Raw genomic sequence first — 24,062 nt, forward strand, 5'->3', positions numbered from 1 at the left:
GTTAACATATAGCATAACATATAATATCCTATCCTATTTTCCTTACCAAATATACCGGGATATGAGAACATGATTGGGACTTTGGAAACACTCCTAAAAACCATCGAAATATACTTACCAAGAATCTTATGTTCAAGATCTTAGATTTCCTAACCAAGAATAAACAATAGAGTTAGGATTTTGAGTAGAAAACTATAAGAACTTAAGGAAACAATATAGAAATGAATTAGAATAATGAATACCTCGAATGCTTCTATAACCGAACTACACCTCGAACCGAAAAATACTATGAACCTTACTTCCCGAGTGTTTATTAAGCTTATAAAGTTAAAGCTTATATTCCCAACCCAAGTGTTTAAGCACTCAAAAATAACCTAGCAGCTTGCAGCCTCTGAACTTAGCTTGATGAATGAATAAATGGTTGGATTGAGCGTTCGGTTCGAGGATGAAGTCACTTCTTAGTCTTTTAAAAAAATTATGCTTTATATGTATTTTCCGCACTTTATTTTGTAATCCATTTATTTAAAGTTATGTTATGTTTTTATTTTAAAAACCATGGGATCCCATATCCTACTATAAATTTTATGTAGTTTAACATTTGTCTTACAAGTTTTAATGAAGTTATAATTATTTCACTAGTGAGTTCTATTAAAGATTAGTGTCTATGTATAAGTAGTCATTAATGGTCCAAAGTCTAGAGTAGTTGGGTCATTACAGTTGGTATAAGAGAAACGGTCCATTTACATGAAGTTCTCCTCAATACACACACTTAAAGCTCGGAATCTGACCGCCAAGTAAGTATTTAAGTTATAGTTATTATGCTTATATGTATAGCTAACGATTTTAGCATTTATGTTTTCAGTTAAGTATGAACGGAGCATTAACCTATGAGGATATCCGAGCCATTAAGGCTTTAAAGAGAATAAGAGAACTGAGAAACACCATAGGAACACTAGAGAGAATCACTCGGAGACTGCTTTTGTTCCACAGAGAAATAGGTCACCTTCAAGAGTCTAAGCAAATCATGATGAGAGCAACGGAACAATATGTTTTTGTAACGACCCAAATTCGCTAATAAGGCTTAAGGGCCTTGATTAGTGTGCCTGGAGAGCATAATGGGATTTATGTGTGTGACTTTAATGAGTTAAATGCATGATTATGATTTAAAGCATGTTATATGACTATTTGACTATTTGAGATGCATGACTATGTGTATTAGTATGCATGTAGGCCCTGATTGTGTGAAAAAGGGCATAATTGTAATTTTGTCCATTTTGGGCACAACTGTTTTGATATCTGTGATCTGTGACTCGAGACGATCCTAGAATGAGTGGATTAGTGGAAAAGTCAAAGCGAGAAATTATTATAGACACTCGAGGAATTAGTGGGAATTGGGTAAAATGACTAAAGTGGCCCTACATGGATAGAAGGGTGTAGAATTAATAGGGAGGGCATTTTGTTCAATAGGCTTATTAGAGTTAAGTTTATTTAAGCTTTATACTTATTGGGATTGGTAGAAAAGAGTTATAAGGCTGTAGAAAAAAAGAAAAAAGAAGAAAAAGAAAAGAGAGAAAAACAGAGGGGTTTTGTCTCAAAAGGAACGGTTTGTGGTTCTCCCACCATTTCCCTTCATTTTTCTTGGAGAAAAGCTCAGAGGAGAGCTATGGTAGGCTGAGCATCAAGGATCCTAAGCTAGACTTGAAGATTGGCAAGGGATTAGCAAGAACACATCAAAAATTGAGGTAAGTTTTTAGAAATTTTAGTTTTAGGGTTTGACTGGTTTGAGTTGTGTATTTAAGCTGAATTGATGGGGATTTTAGGGGAATTCAGGCCAAGGTTGAGGAGGATCGAGCTAAGGAGGTCTAGGGTTGAACTCAAGGTCGAATTTCCATCCACGGTATGAATTCTAAGTCTTTAACTTTGATGTTTGACTGAATTTCTGGGTTTAGGGTTAACTATGGTAGACTTTGAGATTTGGGTTGCTTGAGCTTGGGTTATGAGTTCTTGGGATGCTTGGGATGAGTGGGAGGTGCTGATAAGTTTGTTTTTGGGTTTGGGAAAGATTTGGACAAGTTTGGGGTTGAATTGGTTGAAAGAAATCACAGAAAATGAAATTGGGTGTTGCCTGTCTGCAACTAGCGCTACAGCGCTAGTCCTTGGGCGCTGTAGCGCTAGGCCCTGTTTCTGGGGAGGTTCGGTTCTACTTGTAGCGCTATAGCGCCCTCTTTTGAGCGTGTAGCGCTACCCTATTCCCAGAAAGGGGTTTTTGGGTTATTTTTGAGGGATTTTGACCTAGGGTTCGGGGTTCGATTCCACCACCTTGTTTTGTGGATCTAGGACTTCCTGGGGGGCTCGGGATTGGTCCCGAGGCTAGGTTTTGGACTTGAGTTTTGGTGATGACTTTGACCTATGAATTGTGTTTAGGTGAGCGCTAGGGCTCGAGTGGGATCGTGCTCGAGAAGTCAAGTGATCAAAGCTATCGAATTGAAAGGTAAGAAAACTGTAGCACTCGAGAACAGGGGGTGGGCCCATAGTGTTATTGCAGGGCATGGCCCTAGATTGTATTACATGCTAGGATATAACGTTATTTGAATTATTATACGTTTCAAGGATTATTTCGAATTGCACGATATGTGTAATTATAGTGAAATGAACGGCTAAGGTCGAGAGCGGCAAGGTCGAGAGTGGCGAAGGCCGGGAATGGCAGTGAGGCTGGAAGTAACACTTAGCACATGGAGTGCTTATAGTCAGGGTAGGACCCAATGGATACTTGGGGTATCCTTACGGTAAGGACCGAGACCCCAAGCTTGGTAAGGCTTTTGGGGCGGCATGGCCGTGTTTGCTTAGTCTGATGGTTGACCTGTTTATCTGTGGATTATATGTTAACTATATAATATGCATATGCTATATACTGTTTGAGTTTTCTTGCTGGGCTTCGGCTCACGGGTGCTCCGTGTTGCAGGAAAAGGCAAAGAAAAAGTCAACTAGCCATGAGTATGGAGAGCGTGGGGGCGGCGCGTACATGTTCGGCCTGCCCGACTACTTTGGTTGGGGGCATTTTTGAATATGGTTGTATTAACTTGTTCTTTTGATAGTTAACCAAGTGTAAATCTATTTTTGAGTTGTAAATATTTTGTAAACCTTATTTTTGGGATCCCAGATGTTTGATACTTAATGTTTTCAATGAAGCTAAGCATTTTCAAAGATTACAGCCTTAATTTCTGGTTTAGTCACACTTTTGGTTTTAGAAACCTCGTAGAGTCAGTTAGTTGCACAATTTTCGTTTTAAACTCACTTAGTAACGGCTCTAAGGTAGTAGGGCGTTACAGTTTTAGTAATTAGACTATTTAGAGATTTTCATCCCGTAATTGCAGCCTTAGAGGAGATATGGGAAACAATGGATGATGAAGATGAACTGCCAGCAGCAATGCGATATTACTTTCTCTTAATTAGGTTCACTTCAAAATCAGAATTTCAGTTTACAAATGAGGAAAAACATAGGATTTTTACGAACCTTCCTCGAGGACATTTTGAGGCACATGATAATGAAGATTATGAAGAGCTAGATGATGATATGCTAGATGAAGGATCGGATGTAGAAGATCCTGGTTTTTAGAATAGTTAGTTTCATTGTTTGTTTTATGGTTGTAATAAGTGAAACTCTTTTCCAAATTAATATCATGTTATTTTGTTATCATGTATGAGTTTGATTTTTATTTCGCGATCATAATAAATAATAAATAAAATAAATAATGACTAAGTTCGGTGAGGGTGGATACAAATCAATGAACCAAGTTTCTATATTGAGAGTTAGGGGGCCATAGTAGTGGGAACGATTTTACTGATCCCAGCCCTCCCTCAATATGGTTAACTTTGGAACAAAGATGAGTAGTTGTAACGCCCCACGTCACTATGGCTGCTTTCTGGAATGACGACTGGCCCTACAAACCAACACGAGTCTTTCCAGCGTGCTTTGTCCTCACTCGCACGCTTCCTGGGAAAACTTCCCAGGATGTCACCCATCTTAAGATTACTCCAGGTCAAGCACACTTAACTTTGGAGTTCTCAAGTGATGGGCTACCGAAAAGAAGATGCATCTTGCTGATATAGGTAGTACCCACCAATCCATTTAAGCCATCTTCAACTGTGCAGTCCCATACCTAAACAGTCTTAGAATCATCACACTTGACCTTCCCCAGGCGGTGTGGGATTGCACAGCTTACCCGGTCTTTCCCCTTACGGATCACGGGATTCTGACTGTCACAGTTTAGACATGCTTAAACAGTTTATGATTATTATCAGTACATGTGTTATGATATTACGCTTTCTTCCTAGGCCTTGGCTCATGGGTGCTTCGTGGTGCAGGTAAAGGCAAGGGCAAGCTTGACCAGCCCTGATTTGGAGAGCTCTAGGAGCAGAATGTACATGAACAGCTGCTCAGCTGCCACGGTTGAGGGGAGACAGGGACAAGAGAACCATAAACATTTGTTTTGCCTTTAGAATGGCTAGTGGTTGTCTATATGCTGGAAATTTTGTAAACAAACTTTTAAATGCTGTCTAATTATATAAAAAGTATCTTTTGAGACCAAAACCTTTTAACCCTAGCGCACTAACGACGTTAGCAAACACGTTTTCAACTAGTTGACTTTATTAGCAAGTCCTGCACCTTTATAAATACATAGTGTAACGGTCTTGGCTATCCAGAGCGTTACAACTTGGTATCAGAGCGTCCTAGGTTTAAGGGTCCCTAAAGACCGGTTGGACATGTACATTTGCTGCTAGAGACAAGCTCGATTCAGGGTTTGGTAATGTGTATATGTGCTTGCATGCTTGAAATGACTTATGAATGTTGTTATTTATTGGATTAATAGGAAGCATGAGATACTGATAGAGCCTGGCCCTTGACTGTTGTGTGAAGATATGGAGGCATGCTTATTAGCATTTCCGTGCATGTAAATGAATATATAAGTGATTAACTGTATATTGTGTATGGATGGGTGTTTGTATCTTAGCTGTTGTGTGGAAATGCTGGGGTATGCTTATTAGCAATGTCGGTGCATGTGAATAAATTCTTATATCTTGATTGTTTGTGATTGGTTATGTTCCTTTGGTGGATTTTGGAGAAGCTTTTACCCTGTCATCATGGTCTGATTGCCGAGTCGTTGATTGGAGATTGACTTGGATAGCTATGCATCCAAGAAAATCTACGCGACTAGCCGGCACTAGGACTGGGACCGGAGGTGATGACCAGGGTCAGATTCCTCCGCCAGTCCCTGAAAACTGGCAGCAACTTATGGCAGATATGCAAGCGCGATTACAGAGCCAAGATGAACATATTCTTCTTTTACGACAGCAGGCTCCAGCAGGGAGTGCTGCTGTAACGACCCAACTATTCTAGACTTTGGACCATTAATGACTACTATACTAATCTTAAGAAAACGTACATATGAAATAACCATAACTTTAAGTAAAGGTTAAATACATAAAAATTCATTTAGGATATGGGATCCCATTGTTTTGAAAACAAAACATAACTTAAATAAATTGGTTACAAAATTAAGTGCGAAAAAATAATAATACATAGAAATCATAACTAAAAGACTTAAAAACTTCATCCTCGAATCGAACGCGCAATCCACCGATTCCATCCTGCCTCAATACACATCCTCAAGCTGCCAAGAATCTTTCCTCCGCCATAACTATTTTCCTGCACATATAAACATAAAGGAATGAGTCTAATGCCCAGCAAGGAAAAATTACTAACCACATAAACATACACATAAAATCATATCATAACATATGCTAAAAACATATCATAACATATACTATATAAGACTATACTAATAATGGCCATTAAAACATGTGATAAACCATCTACGTCCCCTTTCTAATATCTGAGGTAGGTTAGATCACATGGTAGGTTTATGATAACCCATCTACGTCCTCTGTCTAATATCTGAGGTAGGGTAAATCATAACCATGAAACATAAGAAAACATAACATAACATACTATAGCATAACTTATCATAACATATCAACATAACATATAAGCATATAAAACTATCCTATTTTCCTTACCAATATACAGAGATGATGAGAACAAAATCCACAGTAATAACATACTATAACTACTACTAGCTATTACTATTACTACTACTATCTAACTAGCTAAGTAAAGTACTTGGACTCTACAATTCTCCCCTACTAAAAAGAATTTTGTCCTCGAAATTTACTTATCAAACAATTCCGGATACTGATCTAACATGTCTTCCTCCAACTCCCACGTTGCCTCTTATTCAGAACTATTTCTCCATAGGACTTTGACTATCGGAAAACTCTTAGACCGTAATTCTTTCATCCCTCTATCTAGGATGCTAATCGGTCGTTCCTCGTAACTCAAGTCTTTCTGGAGTACTATCATATCGTACTTGAGGACGTGAGATGGGTCTGACACATACTTGCATAGCATTGAGATGTGGAACACGTTGTGACTATCTGCTAGTGCTGGCGGTAAGGCTAGTCTATACGCAACTGCTCCCACTTTGTCCAAAATCTCCAAAGGACCTATAAATCGGAGACTAAGCTTGCCTTTCTTCCCAAACCGCTTCACACCTTTCATAGGAGATATTCTTAAGAAAACTTGATCTCCGACTTTGAATTCCACATCACGCCGCTTGGCATCCGCATAACTTTTCTAATGGCTTTGAGCAGCGAGCATACACTTTCTAATTAGGGCTACTACATCCTGAGCTCCTCTAACAGCTTCAGTTCCAAGTAATTGCCTTTCTCCTACCTCGTCATAATGCAATATTGATCGACACCTTCTTCCATAAAGCAACTCATAAGGTGCCATCCTGATCGTTGACTGGTAGCTATTATTGTAGGAGAATTCTATCAGCGGCAAATACTCACTCCAAGATCTCGATGTAAACACTGATCCTCTATCGAATATTATTTTCTTAAAGATTCTATGTAGTCGTACTATTTCTTGGACTTAAACGTCTTCGTATTGATCTGTTGTGTACAAAGTCTTAACAGACAGAAAATGGACTGACTTGGTTAATCTATCTATTACTATCCAAGCCGAATCATGCTGCTTACTTGTTCGTGGCAAACCCATCACGAAATCTATGGCTATATCATCCCATTTCCATTTTGGAATTCTAAGTGGTTGCAATAAGCCTACAGGCTGCTGATGTTCTGCTTTCACTTGCTGGCATACTAGACACTTAGAAACAAATTCTGCTATGTCCTTCTTCATCCTTGGCCACCAATACATTGCCTTGATGTCGTGTGCCATCTTGGTCGACCCTGGGTGAACTGAGTACGGGGTACTTTGCACTTCTACTAGAATCGTCATCTTAATCCTTTGATCATTTGGCACGCATACCCGATCCTTATATCTCAATAATCCTTGACTTGATATTGAGAAATCTATGGCCTTGCCTTCTCTGACTGCATCCATTTGTGCCGCTAGTGTGTCATCATGCCCTTGCCCAATTCGTATATCTTCTAGCAGATTTGACTGGACAGACAAATTAGCCCGCTTACCGACAACTATTTCTATTCCGACACTAATCAGCTCCTGCTGTAGCGTATTTTCTATTCCTGCTAGCACTGCTAAACTTCCATAACTCTTCCTACTTAGCACATCGGCAACTACGTTTTCCTTTCCCGGGTGGTATATGATTTTGCAGTCATAATCCTTCACTAGCTCTGACCACCTGCGCTGCCTCATGTTGACCTCATTTTGTGTGAAGAAGTACTTTAAACTTTTGTGGTCCGTATAAATCTTGCACCGTTTTCCGTAAAGATAATGGTGCCAGATTTTCAACGCAAAGACCACTGCTGCCAACTCCATATCATGTGTTGGGATAGCGCTGCTCGTACTCCTTCAGCTTCCGTGAGGCATAGGCTATCACCTTGTCATTCTGCATCAGCACGCAACCCAACCCTTGCTTCGATGCATCGCAGTAAACTACGAACTTATCGTTGGGTGTCAGTACACAGAGTATTGGTGCTGAGCAAAGCTTATTCTTAAGCAACTGGAAGCTTTCTTCACACTTATCATTCCAGTTGAATTTTTGTTGTTTTCGGGTCAAGTTGGTGAGTGGAGTGGCTATCTTAGAAAATCCCTCTACGAACCTTCTATAATAACCTGCTAACCCTAGAAAGCTTCTTACTTCAGATGCGTTCTTTGGTCTGGGCCAATCCATCACGGCCTCTACCTTTGATGCGTCTACTGCAACTCCATCTTTTGATATAATGTGCCCGAGGAACGCCACTTGCGAAAGCCAAAATTTGCATTTCTTGAACTTGGTGTAGATTTGATGCTCCTTCAATCGCGTCAAAATCAACCTCAAATGTTCCGCGTGCTCTACTTCATCCTTGGAGTATACTAAGATATTGTTGATGAACACTACGACGAATTTATCCAAATAATCCATAAAGACCCTATTCATTAAATCCATAAACGTGGCTGGAGCATTGGTAAGACCAAAAGACATAACTAGAAACTCATAATGTCCATAACGAGTTCTAAAAGACATCTTGGGAATATCCTATTCCCGTACCTTGAGCTGGTGATTCCCGGACTGTAGATCAATCTAAAAAAAATGGTTACCCCTCGGAGTTGATCAAACAAGTCGTCAATTCGGGGTAGCAGGTACTTATTCTTATTTGTCACCTTATTCAGCTCGCGATAATCTATACATATCTGCATGCTTCCATCCTTCTTCACAAATAGTACCGGTGCCCCCCATAGCGAATGACTCGTTCTAATGAAACCCAAGTCTAAGAGTTCTTCTAACTACATCTTTAACTCCTTGAGTTCGGTAGCAGCCAACCGGTATGGTGCCTTGGAAGTAGGCTCGGTGCCCAGTACTAATTCGATTGTGAAGTCCATTTCCCGCGTCAGCGACTATCCTGGCAAGTCGTCAGGAAATACCTCTGGAAATTCCCTTACAATATGTACATCTCCGACCTTTAGTGGTGTTCCCTAAACTACATCCGTAACGCTAGCTAAGAATGTGTGACATCCTTTTTCTATTATCCTATGAGCTTTGAAAGATGAAATAAGCGACGTATGTAGTCCTAAAACTTTTCCCATATAGCATCGTTTTTTACCGTCAGGAGTCTCGAACATCACTTGCTTACGTCTGCTACCGATGGTTACGCCATGCCTTGCTAGCCAGTCCATTCCTAATATCACGTTGAAATCTTTAATCTCCAGTTCTATCAGGTCTCCTTCTAATTCTTACGTCCTCAATTTTGATCGGTACGCCTCATACTATCCGTGATGATAGGACTATTTTACCCGAAGGCAAATATGTCACAAACCTAGTTCTACAAGGTTTGTCTAATTTCTCTATCATTCCTAACGAGATATACAAGTATATTGCTCCCAAATCAAGCGATACTAGAACATATACTATCGAGGATAGGAATCTGACATGTAACTGCTTGTTACTAGCATTGGCTCCTCCTTGGGTCAAGGCAAAGACTTTGGTCTGGAACCATCGTTTAATCCCCTTTCTCTTTCTACTTGAGCTGTGGACATTCCTTCTTTCGATGACTTTCCTAACCATAGTTGAAGCATCCCTTGATGTTTGCATGACATTCCCCAAGATGTTTCTTTTGGCCCTTAGAGCATTGCGGGTATTCTACATAACCCGACTTATTGCCTCCATTGTTTGTCTGTGCTCTTTTATCACCATTGGGCTGCTTATCATCTGGATGCCTTCTCTTCTGACCATGACTATTACTATTGCTATGCTGACAGCTATTGTTGTGGTTGTTCCGACCATTTTGAGGTTCACCCCGCTATTTAGGCTCAGGCCTACTAGCCTTCTCCTTGCTAACATTCGCCTGAAGCCTTTCTACTTCTATTGTCGTTTCTAGAACATTGGCATAGGTAGTATTTCCTGGGTTTGCTAGCTTAACCCCTAATTCAAGACTTTGGACGACCCAACTATTCTAGACTTTGGACCATTAATGACTACTATACTAATCTTAAGAAAACGTACATATGAAATAACCATAACTTTAAGTAAAGGTTAAATACATAAAAATTCATTTAGGATATGGGATCCCATTGTTTTGAAAACAAAACATAACTTAAATAAATTGGTTACAAAATTAAGTGCGAAAAAATAATAATACATAGAAATCATAACTAAAAGACTTAAAAACTTCATCCTCGAATCGAACGCGCAATCCACCGATTCCATCCTGCCTCAATACACATCCTCAAGCTGCCAAGAATCTTTCTGCCGCCATAACTATTTTCCTGCACATATAAACATAAAGGAATGAGCCTAATGCCTAGCAAGGAAAAATTACTAACCACATAAACATACACATAAAATCATATCATAACATATGCTAAAAACATATCATAACATATACTATATAAGACTATACTAATAATGGCCATTAAAACATGTGATAAACCATCTACGTCCCCTTTCTAATATCTGAGGTAGGTTAGATCACATGGTAGGTTTATGATAACCCATCTACGTCCCCTGTCTAATATCTGAGGCAGGGTAAATCATAACCATGAAACATAAGAAAACATAACATACTATAGCATAACTTATCATAACATATCAACATAACATATAAGCATATAAAACTATCCTATTTTCCTTACCAATATACCGGGATGATGAGAACAAAATCCACAGTAATAACATACTATAACTACTACTAGCTATTACTATTACTACTACTATCTAACTAGCTAAGTAAAGTACTTGGACTCTACAGCTGCCCCTATTGTATCACCTGCAGTGGTACCAGTTGTACAGCCAAGAGAGATTGGGAATAGGTGGGAGCTATTATATGAGCAGTTCAGGAAGCAGCAGCCCCCAATCTTTGAGGGAGGATCTGATCCATTGAAGGCCGAGCAATGGCTGACTATGATTACTAGGATCTGATCCATAGAGGGACATGACAGAGTGGTTTGTGCCACGTATATGTTGAGAGAGGACGCTTGCATCTGGTGGGAAGTGGCCTCACAGACCAGGGACGTCACTGCTTTGAGTTGGGAAGTATTTAAAGACTTGTTCAGTCATAAATACTACAATGTTGCCATCCGGGCAGCAAAAGTTAATGAGTTTGTGGGTTTGGTGCAGGGCAACATGACAGTTATTGAGTATGCCCTAAAGTTTGACAGGCTTGCAAAATTTGCACTAGACCTTGTGCCTACTGATGTAGCCAGGCAAGACAGGTTCATTAGGGAGCTTAATGCTATGATAGTCTGGGATGTTAGGATCACAACGGTACCTGGGGGAACAACTTATGCCCAGGTCGTTGAGAAGGCTCTTACCGCTAAGGTAGCGGAGACTAAGATTTGGAAGGAAAGTGCAGTAAGGTGGGAGGGCCGCAGAGTGATGCCTCCTTATTCTGAGTTAGGAAGGGGCTGAGGCCCCAGTGATTTCAAGAGAAAGACTCTTGACACTTCGACCGCTGCTGGTCCTGATAGGAAGGGTTGGGGTGGTCGGGGTGGCCGTCAGGGCGGCAGTGAGCCATGGAGGAGTTATCCTGAGTGCCCGAGGTGTAAAAGACGCCATCAGGGCGAATGTGGGGCCAAGGCTTGCTATGCGTGTGGAACGGTGGGGTACCTCAAGAAGGATTTCCCAACAGTGAAGAAAGAGGAAGTAGGAAAGGTGGATAGCTTGACTCCAGCTCGAGTGTTCACCTTGACGCAAGCAGAGGCCGAGGCTAGTCCCTCGGTGTTGATAGGTCAGCTTTCTAGTGTTGGCTCTCCTTTTACTGTATTGATTGACTCTGGTGCTACACATTCATTTGTTTCTAGTAAAGTGATTGATAGACTGTGTAGACCTAGTGAGTATCGAACTTCAGGGTTTGGGACTTTATTGCCTACTGGGGAACTGGTATTTTCTAGGAGGTGGATCAGGGCACTGCCAGTGATGGTTGATAGTAGGGAGCTTTCAATTCACTTGATTGAGTTAGACATGGAGGATTTTGACATGATCCTAGGAATGGATTGGTTAGTCAGGTATGGGGCTACCATTGACTGTAGGAAAAAGATGGTGACTTTTGAGCCTGAGGGCGAGGATCCTTTTGTGTTCGTGGGTGCGGTATGTGGACCCCGCGTACCCATGATTTTAGCATTGAGAGTCAGAGACCTATTGCAGGGTGGATGTATAGGTTTTTTGGCTAGTGTGGTGGACACTACCGGGGTTATGCCAGCAGGGCCGGGGGAGAATAGATTGGTATGTGAGTTCTTGGATGTATTTCCTGAGGATCTACCAGGATTTCCGCCGCATAGGGAGATTCAGTTTGTTATTGAGTTAGCACCGGGGACAGAAGTAGTATCAAGAGCACCATATAGGATGACACCAACAGAATTGAAGGAATTGAAGATACAGTTGCAAGAACTTCTGGATTTGGGATTCATCATGCCTAGTTACTCCCCATGGGGCGCTCCGGTTTTGTTTGTTAAGAAGAAGGACGGGACTCTGAGGATGTGTATAGACTACAGGGAATTGAACAAGTTGACCGTTAAGAATAAGTATCCTCTACCAAGGATTGATGACTTGTTCGATCAGCTGCAGGGAAAGACAATGCTCTCAAAGATTGATCTTCGATCTGGTTATCACCAGCTGAGGATCAAGGACGAGGACATACCGAAGATGGCCTTCCAAACGCAGTATGGGCACTATGAGTTCTTGGTCATGTCTTTTGGTTTGACCAATGCCCCTACAGCTTTCATGGATTTGATGAACAGGGTGTTCAAGGACTTCTTAGATCAGTTCGTCATTGTCTTCTTCAATGGCATCTTAGTGTACTCCAGTTCAGAGGCAGAGCACAAGCGACATCTTCAACAGGTTTTACAGAGGTTAAGGGAGCATCGGTTATATGCCAAGTTTAAGAAGTGTGAGTTTTGGTTGCCAGATGTGACTTTTCTTGGGCATATAGTTGGCGCAGAAAGGATTAAGCTGGATCCGTCCAAGGTGGAAGCGGTGAGAGATTGGTCGAGGCCAAGGAATGCCTCAGAGGTGTGGAGTTTCCTCGGGTTAGCAGGTTATTATAGGGGATTCATAGAAGGATTCTTGGGCATATAGTTGGCGTAGAAGGGATGTTGATATTTATGCTTGGCTACAACATTTTGTTGGGGTGTTTCAATACAAGAAAACTGATGCAGAATTCCTTTTTCAGCAAACAAATTATTGAAAGTAATTTCACAGGCATTATCGGATCTGAATTGTTTTATCACAGTATGAAACTGAGTTTCGACCATATATGGAGAAAGATAGTTGGTTTTAGGATCATAAGGAGGCGCCAAAGGGTCTGAATCTAAAGGAGCTATGATGGGAATTGAAGAAGATGAACAAGGATGAGGAGGAACAAGGGGGCTAATCTTAAAAGTAGGGTCAAGGTTAACAAGGTCAGCCTCTTCAATAACAAAATTGTCAAAACACTGAAGGGGTTCCTTAAAAGTTACATTCTTTGGTATCGAATCCGCTTCTTTCTTGTGCTCTGAATCTGCAAGTTTTACTTCAGAAAATGAAAGAGAGCCCGAACTGGCTCGTTTCTCTCTTCCAGAACCTTCTTCCTAGGAGAAGGCGTGAACTTTGAAGTTGCTGAAATCATTGGTGACATGAAGTTTTTCGTGCCCTTTGAAGCCGACATTGGAGATCGAATTCTAGCTGCCACTTTGGCATTTTCTTTATCATCGTTATCGTGGAGATTAGTTATATTCTATAACGCCCTGGTTACCCCAGAACCGTTACGGTGAACGGTGAACCGGATATTTGACCAGCTACCCGAGTCCTTTAGTTAAAAACGTGTTCTAAGTGTTATTAACAGGCTAAGGTGGAAAACCAATAAAAAGGAAAGGATATGCTTTATTAAGTATATAAAAATGTTCATGAGCTCATCAAACCATTTACAAGTAATTTACAACTCAAAATGGTCATTACTGTTTCAAATTTACAAACCCGCCGACCTAAGCGGCAAAAATAGGGTAAACCCCCTAGTTTCTCTGAGAACTCCTTGGCCATGGTGGTCAAGCAGCCGCATATGTACACATCACCACCTAAGCTCTCCACTCAGGGCTGGGTGAGCTTTTCTTTCCCTTTACCTGCACCACATAGCACCCATGAGCCAAAGCCCAGCAAGAAAACACAGTATTGCATATAAACATTATCAAATGATTATAATTATAATCACACAGAGCTTATAGCTCTTAAACAGATGAGTGAATATCACTTGAGGTTCTAGAAAACCATATTGAGTGACTAACAAACAAGTCACTAACTTAACCAGAAGAGTGGCTGCTGGGTAAGCCACTAGCCTTAAACAGATGAGAGACTGATGGGTAAGTCTCTAACTTAACAGATGAGTGACTGATGGGTAAGTCACACAAGCGCTTATAGTATTCATCAAACTTGAGGTCGGTCCGGCATTAGTGCTCTTTGAGTCACCCAATGCAGATATCGATTAGATCTAATCTTTATTGGCTTGCATTGAACACGCTAAGGCCGTCCTGACTTATGAGTCAGCACTGTGTGACCAGTGCCCAGTACCATTACCAAACCTGACTAATGAGTCACAGCTTCACAGTTGATACTGACACCTTTGCCAATTCTGACTAATGAGCCAGTATCATGCACAAGTGAGCAAGATTTTCTAAGCATTCAATAATCAATACATGTCCACATTTACACAATCAACATGCTTCATGCTCAACCATTCATGTTACATATGGGGTGCAGTTCTCTTACCTTTGGTTCGAGCAAGAATCGATATAAGAACGACCCTTGAGAACGACCTGTCTTTTTGCCCCTTAGCGGTTACCTGGTCATAACCAATTATGGGATTCCATCAATAAAATGAATAACAAAGGTTCCCAAACCAAAACCTAGCCTCCGAGAAATCGAGTACTACTAAACTGGGTAGTAGGATCGATCCCGAGGCCTAAGGCTAAAATCACCAAGCCAAAATCCCATTTCTGGCCAAAATGCCACTAAGGGCCGCGGCCCTCCCTAGCCATGCCGCGGCCCGCCCCTCAAACAGAGGCGGCCTCCTTCAGCACCCCTCAAGAGCCGCAGCCCTCCTTGGCCATGCCGCGGCCCAACCCCCAGTTCAGCCAATACCCTGGTTTTTCCTCCCTTGCAATTTTCCTTGGAACCAACCTTTCAAACCAAGCTCAAACACCACTCAAACATCCAATACAACCCCTAAACTTGATCTATAACACTCCCTCATCAAAACCCAATTTAAACCCCAACCAAAACTTCCATCAATTCCAACTATCCACAAAAAAATCATAAGCTGAAACTAACAACTTAAACAGAGCAAACCAGGGAACTAGTGGCTAGAAACTTACCTCAAACTCCGGTTGTGATGCTCTTCAATGGTAAACCACTCTCCCAAACTCCCAAGGCCTACTTCCCAAGCTTAAATCCTCAACAAGTGCTCAAAAAATCACAAAGAAGATGAAGGAGAAAGAAGGTACGGGTAAGCTTCAAGACTTGCTCTGTTTTCCCTCTGTTTCATAGCCAAAGGTAGTTTATATCTATCCTAGAGGTAAAAAGACCATTATACCCCTAGGTCAATTAAGGGTTTCTAAAGGCTCCCAAGGGCAAATTTGTTCTTTCCAACCTATCTCGTTAATCATAATTAACGCTCTCCAATTCCCGCTATTCTCAAAAATCATAAACACCAATAATTTATATCCCGTTACCCTTTAATTCCTGATACCTTAACCTTGTTGTTGCTCCACAATACCTTAACCAAAGGTATCGTCTTAATCCTGAGGACCTTATCCTTTCTGTCAAGTATCTGAACTGGCTGCTCCTTAAAGGAGAGATCTGGCTCAAGCTCTAGATCTTCATAACTCAAAATATGGCTCACATCAAATACATACTTTCGAAGAGCTGAAACATGAAATACATTATGCACAGCCGACAACGCCGGAGGCAAAGCCAATCTGTAAGCCACCTGACCAATCCTCTCCAGGATCTCAAATGGACCTACAAATCTAGGACTCAGCTTGCCTTTCTTCCCAAACCTTCTCACCCATTTCCATGGCGAGACTCTAAGGAAACATAATCTCCTACCTGGAACTCCACGTTCCTGCACTTGGGATCTGCATAGCTCTTCTGTCTACTCTGAGAAGCGAGCATCCGAGCTCTAATCTTCTCAATGGCCTCACTGGTCCTCTGAACTACCTCAGGACCTAAGTATCTCCTTTCACCTGTCTCATCCCAATGAATGGGAGATCTGCACTTCCTACCATACAACATCTCATAAGGTGCAACTCCAATGGTAGACTGATAAATGTTATTGTAGGAGAACTCTATCAAAGGTAGATACTTACTCCAAGATCCACCAAAGTCCAGCACACATGCTCTCAGCATGTCTTCCAGAATCTGGATCGTCCTCTCAGATTGCCCATCTGTCTGAGGACGATAAGCTATACTAAACTTCAGCTGTGTCCCCATGGCCTTCTGCAAACTCCCCCAGAACTTGGAAGTAAAAGTGGGGTCCCGATCTTACACGATCGACCTAGGTGCTCCATGGAGACGCATGATCTCTCTTACATAGAGATCTGCATACTGGTCAACTGTATAAGTAGTCCTCACTAGCAAGAAGTGAGCTGACTTGGTGTAGTGATCCACTATCACCCAAATAGAATCATGCTGACCAACAGTCCTGGGTAAGACCACCACAAAATCCAGTGTGATGTCTTCTCATTTCCACTCTGGAATATCTAGAGGCTGCAATAACCCTGCGGGCCTCTGATGCTCAGCCTTGACCTGTTGACAAGTCAAGCACTTAGTCACATACTCCACTACATCCATCTTCATCCCTGGCCACCAATACAACGATCTCACATCCTGATACATCTTTGTGGTGCCTGGATGCAAAGAGTAAGGTGTAGTATGAGATTCATCCAGAATCTCTCGCCTTAAAGCAATGCCCAGCGGAACACATATCCGCCCTTTGTATCTCAGCAAGCCTAACCCAGACACTGTATAATCTCTGGATGCTCCAGCCAGAACATCCTCTCTGATCTTGATCAGCTGTGGATCACTCAGCTGACCCTCCTTGATCCTCTCCAATAGTGTAGACTGTAGCGTAATATTAGCCAACTGGCCCACCAGCAACTCTATACCAGCTCTGGTCATATCATCTGCTAACTCTCTGGCCATCAGCCTCATACCATGAATCTGTCCCGGACCCTTCCAGCTTAAAGCATCAACTACCACGTTGGCTTTTCCTGGATGATACAGAATCTCACAGTTAAGATCTTTCTGGGTGAAGAACTACTTTAGGCTCTTGTGGTCTGTATAGATCTCACACTTCTCTCCATAGAGATAATGCCTCCATATCTTTAAAGCAAAAACCACAGCCGCCAACTCTAAATCATGAGTAGGATATCTCTTTTCATACTTCTTCAATTGACGAGAAGCATAAGCAATTACCTTATCTGATTGCATCAAAACACACCCCAAACCCTGATGAGAAGCATCACAGTAAATCACAAACTTCTCTTGATCTGTTGGAAGACTCAGAATCGGAGCTGTAATCAACCTCTGCTTCAGTTCCTGGAAGCTGTTCTCACATTTATCTGACCACACAAATTTCTGGCTCTTGCGTGTCAGCTCAGTCAAAGCACTAGCTATCTTTGAGAACCCTTCCACGAAACGCCTACAATAACCTGCAAATCCAAGGAAACTTCTAACCTCAGAAGCATTCTTTGGCCTTGGCTAATCTCTGACCACTTCAATCTTTACTGGATCTACCTTAATCCCCTCCTTACTGAAAATATGCCCAAGAAAGGATACCTAAGACAACCAGAACTCACACTTCTTGAATTTAACAATCAATCTATGTTCCCTCAGTCTCTGTAGAACCAACCTAAGATGCTGCTCATGCTCTGACTCAGTCTGAGAATATACCAGAATATCATCAATGAAGACGATCACAAACTGGTCTAGATAATCCTTGAACACTCTGTTCATCGGATCCATAAAAGCAGCAGGGGCATTAGTCAATCCAAATGACATGACCAAAAACTCATAATGCCCATACCTGGTACGAAGTGCAGTCTTCGGTATGTCTTCTTCCTTGATCCTCAACTGTGATAACCAGAACGAAGGTCGATCTTAGAGAATACCTTCTTACCTTGTAACTGATCAAACAGATCATCTATCCTTGGCAAAGGATACTTGTTCTTAATTGTTAGCTTATTCAGTTCTCTGTAATCAATACACATTCTCAGAGAACCATCCTTCTTCTTCACAAACAGAACTAGCGCACCCCAAGGTGAGAAACTAGGTCTGATAAAACCCAAATCTAACAGCTCTTGTAACTGCATTTTTAATTCTTTCAACTCGGCTGGGGCCATTCTGTAAGGCGCTTTAGACACTGGCTCCATCCCTGGTGCCAGTTCTATCACGAACTCAATTTCTCTATGTGGTGGCAACCCTGTAAAATCTTCTGGAAACACATCTAGAAATTCACAAACAAGTCTAGTATCTTCTGGTCTCACTAGCATGACCTGAGTGGTATCAACCACACTGGCTAAGAATCCAATGCAACCTCTTTGCAATAAATCCTTAACCCTCAACACAGAAATCATAGGAATACGAGGTCCATGCACAGTACCAACAAACACAAAAGGATCCTCACCTTCAGGCTCAAAGGTGACCATCTTCCTTCTGCAATCAATGGTTGCCCCATACTTTTCCAACTAGTCCATACCCAATATCATGTCAAAGTCATTCATAACCAACTCTATCAAGTCCACTGACAACTCTTTGCCCTCCACTGTCACTGGCAAAGATCTAACCCATCTCTTGGATAACACTAACTCTCCAGTGGGTAACAAAGTACCAAACCCCACAGCATAAAAATCACAGGGTCTACACAGTCTATCAATAACACTACTAGCAACAAAAGAGTGTGTAGCACCAGAATCAATAAAAACATTATAAGGGGTTCCGGCACTAAGAAGCTGGCCTGTAACAACTGAGGAAGAAGCCTCAGCTTCTGCTTGTGTCAATGCGAACACTCGAGCTGGGGCCGAGCTGTCCGCCTTTTTGGGTTCTTCTTTTCTTACCTGAGGGCAATCTTTCTTAAAATGACCTATTGCTCCACACAAGTAGCAGGCCTTTGCCCTACACTCTCCCAAATGATGCATCTTGCATCTAGGGCATTCAGGACGAGTCTTCCAGGCTTCACTACCCCCTGGACGACCTATTGTAATACCACGGGGCCGCCTATCAGGAACTGGAACTGGGAAGGTGTCAGGAACCTTCCTCTTCTGATCACTGGGGCCAACACCCCTACCAGAACCCACAAATGGAGGACCTGTCCTCCTAAAATCCTTTCTGGTTGCACTATCTCGCCAGATCTTGTTCTCTGCACTCTCAGCTGTGACTGCCTTCTCAACCACCTGTGCATAGGTAGTAACCCCAGCCACAGTGTTGATACATACATCACGGGCTAATCTGGGCTGTAACCCTTACAGAAACCTCTCTCTCCTGGTCCCATCAGTGGGCACCAGCTCCATGGAAAATTTCGCCAAACGATCAAATTTCAAGGCATACTCAGGGACTGACAAACTTCCCTGAAGTAGCCTGATGAACTCCTCAGCTTTAGCTGCCCTGATAGCATCATTGTAGTATTTCTCATTAAACAGAGTTTGAAACTCCTCCCAACTCAGGGCATTAACATTCTTGGTCTGGGTAATCACCTCCCACCAAATCCGGGCATCCTCCCGAAACATATAGGTGGCATAGGCCACCCTCTCATTACCAACTACCCTCATAAAATCAAGGATAGTGGTAATCATAGTCATCCATTGCTCAGCCTTGGCAGGATCTGCACTGCCCTCAAAAATAGGAGGTTGCTGCTTCCTTAACCTTTCATAGAGAGGTTCCCATTTATTTCCTACCTCAGGCAGCTGCTCTGCTGCTGGCACCGACACAGGAGGTTCCTCTGATACACTAGCCACTGCAGGCACTTGTCGCTGTCTCAGGAGACGAAGCTCTTCTCCCTGTTTCAACACTGTTGCCTGCAAATCATTAAACAACTTCTGCCAGTTTGCAGGAGCTGGCTGTGTAATATGAGATTGGTCATTTTCCTGACCCTGACTGTTATTATTATTCTGGCCCTGATCACTCTGGCACGCTGAAGTATCTGTCTACCCTGGATTCATTCTTATCTGACACCTTGCTGAAATAATGATCCATACGGCCAGTCAGGTAGTAATAACTAAACCTCTTGCCGCCTTACGGTCTAAGAACAAGCAAACAATTATCATATTCCACATTCATTCAATTATATAGACAGATACATGTTTATAGCATTTAAAACTTAGCATGTATCGCATAATAATTCTTAAACAACCATACTATTGAGTATGTTCCAGCAATCTCAGTACTAATTAGCACACATTTGCTGAGGATATAATATTTCAGGGCACAGGTTTAACATAGTGTCTCATGCATACAGGTAAAGCATATATACTATATTTAAGCAGTTATACATATAACTACTTAAATAATTACCAAACCATGAGTCGAGCTTGACTTCAGGGATGTGTGTACATGCCCAGCCAGTCTACAGGAACCTTAACCTTGGCATGCTCTAATACCAAGTTGTAACGCCCTGATTACCCCAGAACCGTTACGGTGAACCAGAAATTTGACCCGCTACCCGAGTCCTTTGGTTAAAAATGTGTTCTAAGTGTTGTTAACAGGCTAAGGTGGAAAACCAATAAAAAGGAAAGGATATGCTTTATTAAGTATATAAAAATGTTCATGAGCTCATCAAACCATTTACAAGTAATTTACAACTCAAAATGGTCATTACTGTTTCAAATTTACAAACCCGCCGACCTAAGCGGCAAAAATAGGGTAAACCCCCAAGTTCCTCTGAGAACTCCTTGGCCGTGGTGGTCAAGCGGTCGCATATGTACACATCACCACCTAAGCTCTCCACTTAGGGCTGGGTGAGCTTTTCTTTCCCTTTACCTGCACCACATAGCACCCATGAGCCAAAGCCCAGCAAGAAAACACACTATTGCATATAAACATTATCAAATGATTATCATTATAATCACACAAAGCTTATAGCTCGTAAACAGATGAGTGAATATCACTTGAGGTTCTAGAAAACCATACTGAGTGACTGATAAACAAGTCACTAACTTAACCAGAAGACTGGCTGCTGGGTAAGCCACTAGCCTTAAACAGATGAGAGACTGATGGGTAAGTCTCTAACTTAACAGATGAATGACTGATGGGTAAGTCACCCAAGCGCTTATAGTATTCATCAAACTTGAGGTTGGTCCGGATTTAGTGCTCTTTGAGTCACCCAATGCAGATATCGATTAGATCTAATCTTTATTGGCTTACGTTGAACACGCTAAGGCCGTCCTGACTTATGAGTTAGCATTGTGTGACCAGTGCCCAGTACCACTGCCAAACCTGACTAATGAGTCACAGCTTCACAGTTGATACTGACACCTTTGCCAATTCTGACTAATGAGCCAGTATCATGCACAAGTGAGAAAGATTTTCTAAGCATTCAATAATCAATCCATGTCCACATTTACACAATCAACATGCTTCATGAACAACCATGCATGTTACATATGGGGTGCAGTTCTCTTACATTTGGTTCGAGCAAGAATTGATATAAGAACGACCCTTGAGAACGACCTGTCTTTTTTCCCCTTACCAGTTACCTGGTCATAACCAATTATGGGATTCTATCAATAAAATGAATAACAAAGGTTCCCAAACCAAAACCTAGCCTCCGAGACATCAAGTACTACTAAACCGGGTTGTAGGATCGATCCTGAGGCCTAAGGCTAGAATCACCAAGCCAAAAACCCATTTCTGGCCAAAATGCCACTAAGGGCCGCAACCCTCCCTAGTCATGCTGCGGCCCGCCCCTCAAACAGAGGCGGCCTCCTTCAGCACCCATCAAGAGCCGCGGCCCTCCTTGGCCATGCCACGGCCCAACCCCTAGTTCAACCAATACCCTAGTTTTTCCTCCTTTGCGATTTTCCTTGGAACCAACCTTTCAAACCAAGCTCAAACACCACTTAAACATCCAATACAACCCCTAAACTTGATCTATAACACTCCCTCATCAGAACCCAAGTTAAACCCCAACCAAAACTTCCATCAATTCCAACTATCCACAACAAAATCATAAGCTGAAACTAACAACTAAAACAGAGCAAACCAGGGAACTAGTGGCTAGAAACTTACCTAAAACTCCGGTTGTGATGCTCTTCAATGGTAGACCACTCTCCCAAACTCCCAAGGCCTACTTCCCAAGCTTAAATCCTCAACAAGTGCTCAAAAAATCACAAAGAAGATGAAGGAGAAAGAAGGTACGGGTAAGCTTCAAGACTTGCTATGTTTTCCCTCTGTTTCACAGCCAAATGTAGTTTATATCTATCCTATGGGTAAAAAGACCATTATACCCCTAGGTCAATTAAAGTTTTTGACATATTTTTATTATAATAACTTGCTAATTATATTACTTACATTTGGATAACTATGTTGTAATAGTGTCGAAACCAAATTAGGTCCACCGAGTGTGGCTTTTACATTATGAAGTTTGCTAGAGAGTTGATTTCACTGCCTAGACCAAAGACCTACTTGAAAAATGAGGTATTGTTTTACCTTTTAATTTTAATTTAAAATATCGCTCATGATTTTATTTAGATGATTTCTAACTTATTATTTAAAATATTTTCTAATTAGTTTACGAATACAGCACCATATTCAGCTCATGAAATCAACGAGATACAAGATGAGTGGACTGAATCAATTATGGCGTATCTCAATTAGCAAAATGAGCAAGTTGGTGAGGAAATTTTAGTTTAAGTGTTTAATACTTAGAAATTTAGAACACAAGAGTTATACCTATATACATACATTAACTTTGAAATCTGAATTACTTTTGTAGAATTGATCACAAATGTTAACTTTACATAAATGTTTAAAGAATTTATACTGTTGTTTTTCTGTTTATGCTGTTGTTTTTCTATTTCTTCTTTAGCTTTTCTGTTTCTGTTGGGAAATTGGCATGAACATTTGCAAGTTTCCTGGTTAATATTTATGTAACGGTTCCCAACTGACGCAAATGCCAACCTAGTTTGTGTCATAGGATTCTGCATCACATTTAAAATTGACATAAAAACTCAATTGTGGTAGTTAAAAACTGACGCAAATGACCTTTTTGTAGTAGTGACATTTGGGTGCATGTCCTAAAAACGTGACCTGTCACTACTACAAAAACGGGATTTCCCAACAGTTTTTAACTAAAGCATCTAACAAATTGTCCATGGTTCCATATATGTAACCATACTTGGCATGAAGCCATTAATAATAAATAGTAGGTTCAAAGCAGAGTGTGGTAACAATAAAAAATTATCTCTGTCAATAGCTCATCATTTGATTAAAAAATGACAACTAAAACAAAAGAAAAGAGGTTCCAGGTGAAGAGAAATCTATTAACCAGATATGAAGTGCATCAAATGCCTCACATCTACAATCTTTCTAACCAAGTAATATATTGCATAAAGTTTTACAAATTCAAAGAAAAGTTTATCAAACTAAAAGTATACTAAAATCCTTATTTATGCTTTATGTCAGCCATGTGTATTGCAAGAAAATAGCTTAAACCTTATGAAGAAGCTATAAAGCATCAAGAAGAAACAAATGGAAAAATCTATGCATGTTGATTCATTAATAAAATATGAAACTAGAGTGCTGGTACAAACTCTAAAAGATCACTAGAGACACAAATCACACAAATATTTCTCATGGAAGTTAATGCCTGTGATAATCTTAATTACCAAATGTTTCAAAGGGATGGAATACAACACTGCAACATTGTTTTTTCTACTTCTCTTTTTCTAAAAAATTTCACGATCAAATGAACAAATGGAAATTTCGGATTTCCAAATTCGGATAATATCACAAAAATTCAAACCCACTAAACAGACAACATATGAAGCACTTGCTAAAATCAATCTCAAGCACTCTTATGTT

Source organism: Humulus lupulus, chromosome 2, assembly GCF_963169125.1.
Source record: "Humulus lupulus chromosome 2, drHumLupu1.1, whole genome shotgun sequence".
NCBI lineage: Eukaryota > Viridiplantae > Streptophyta > Magnoliopsida > Rosales > Cannabaceae > Humulus > Humulus lupulus.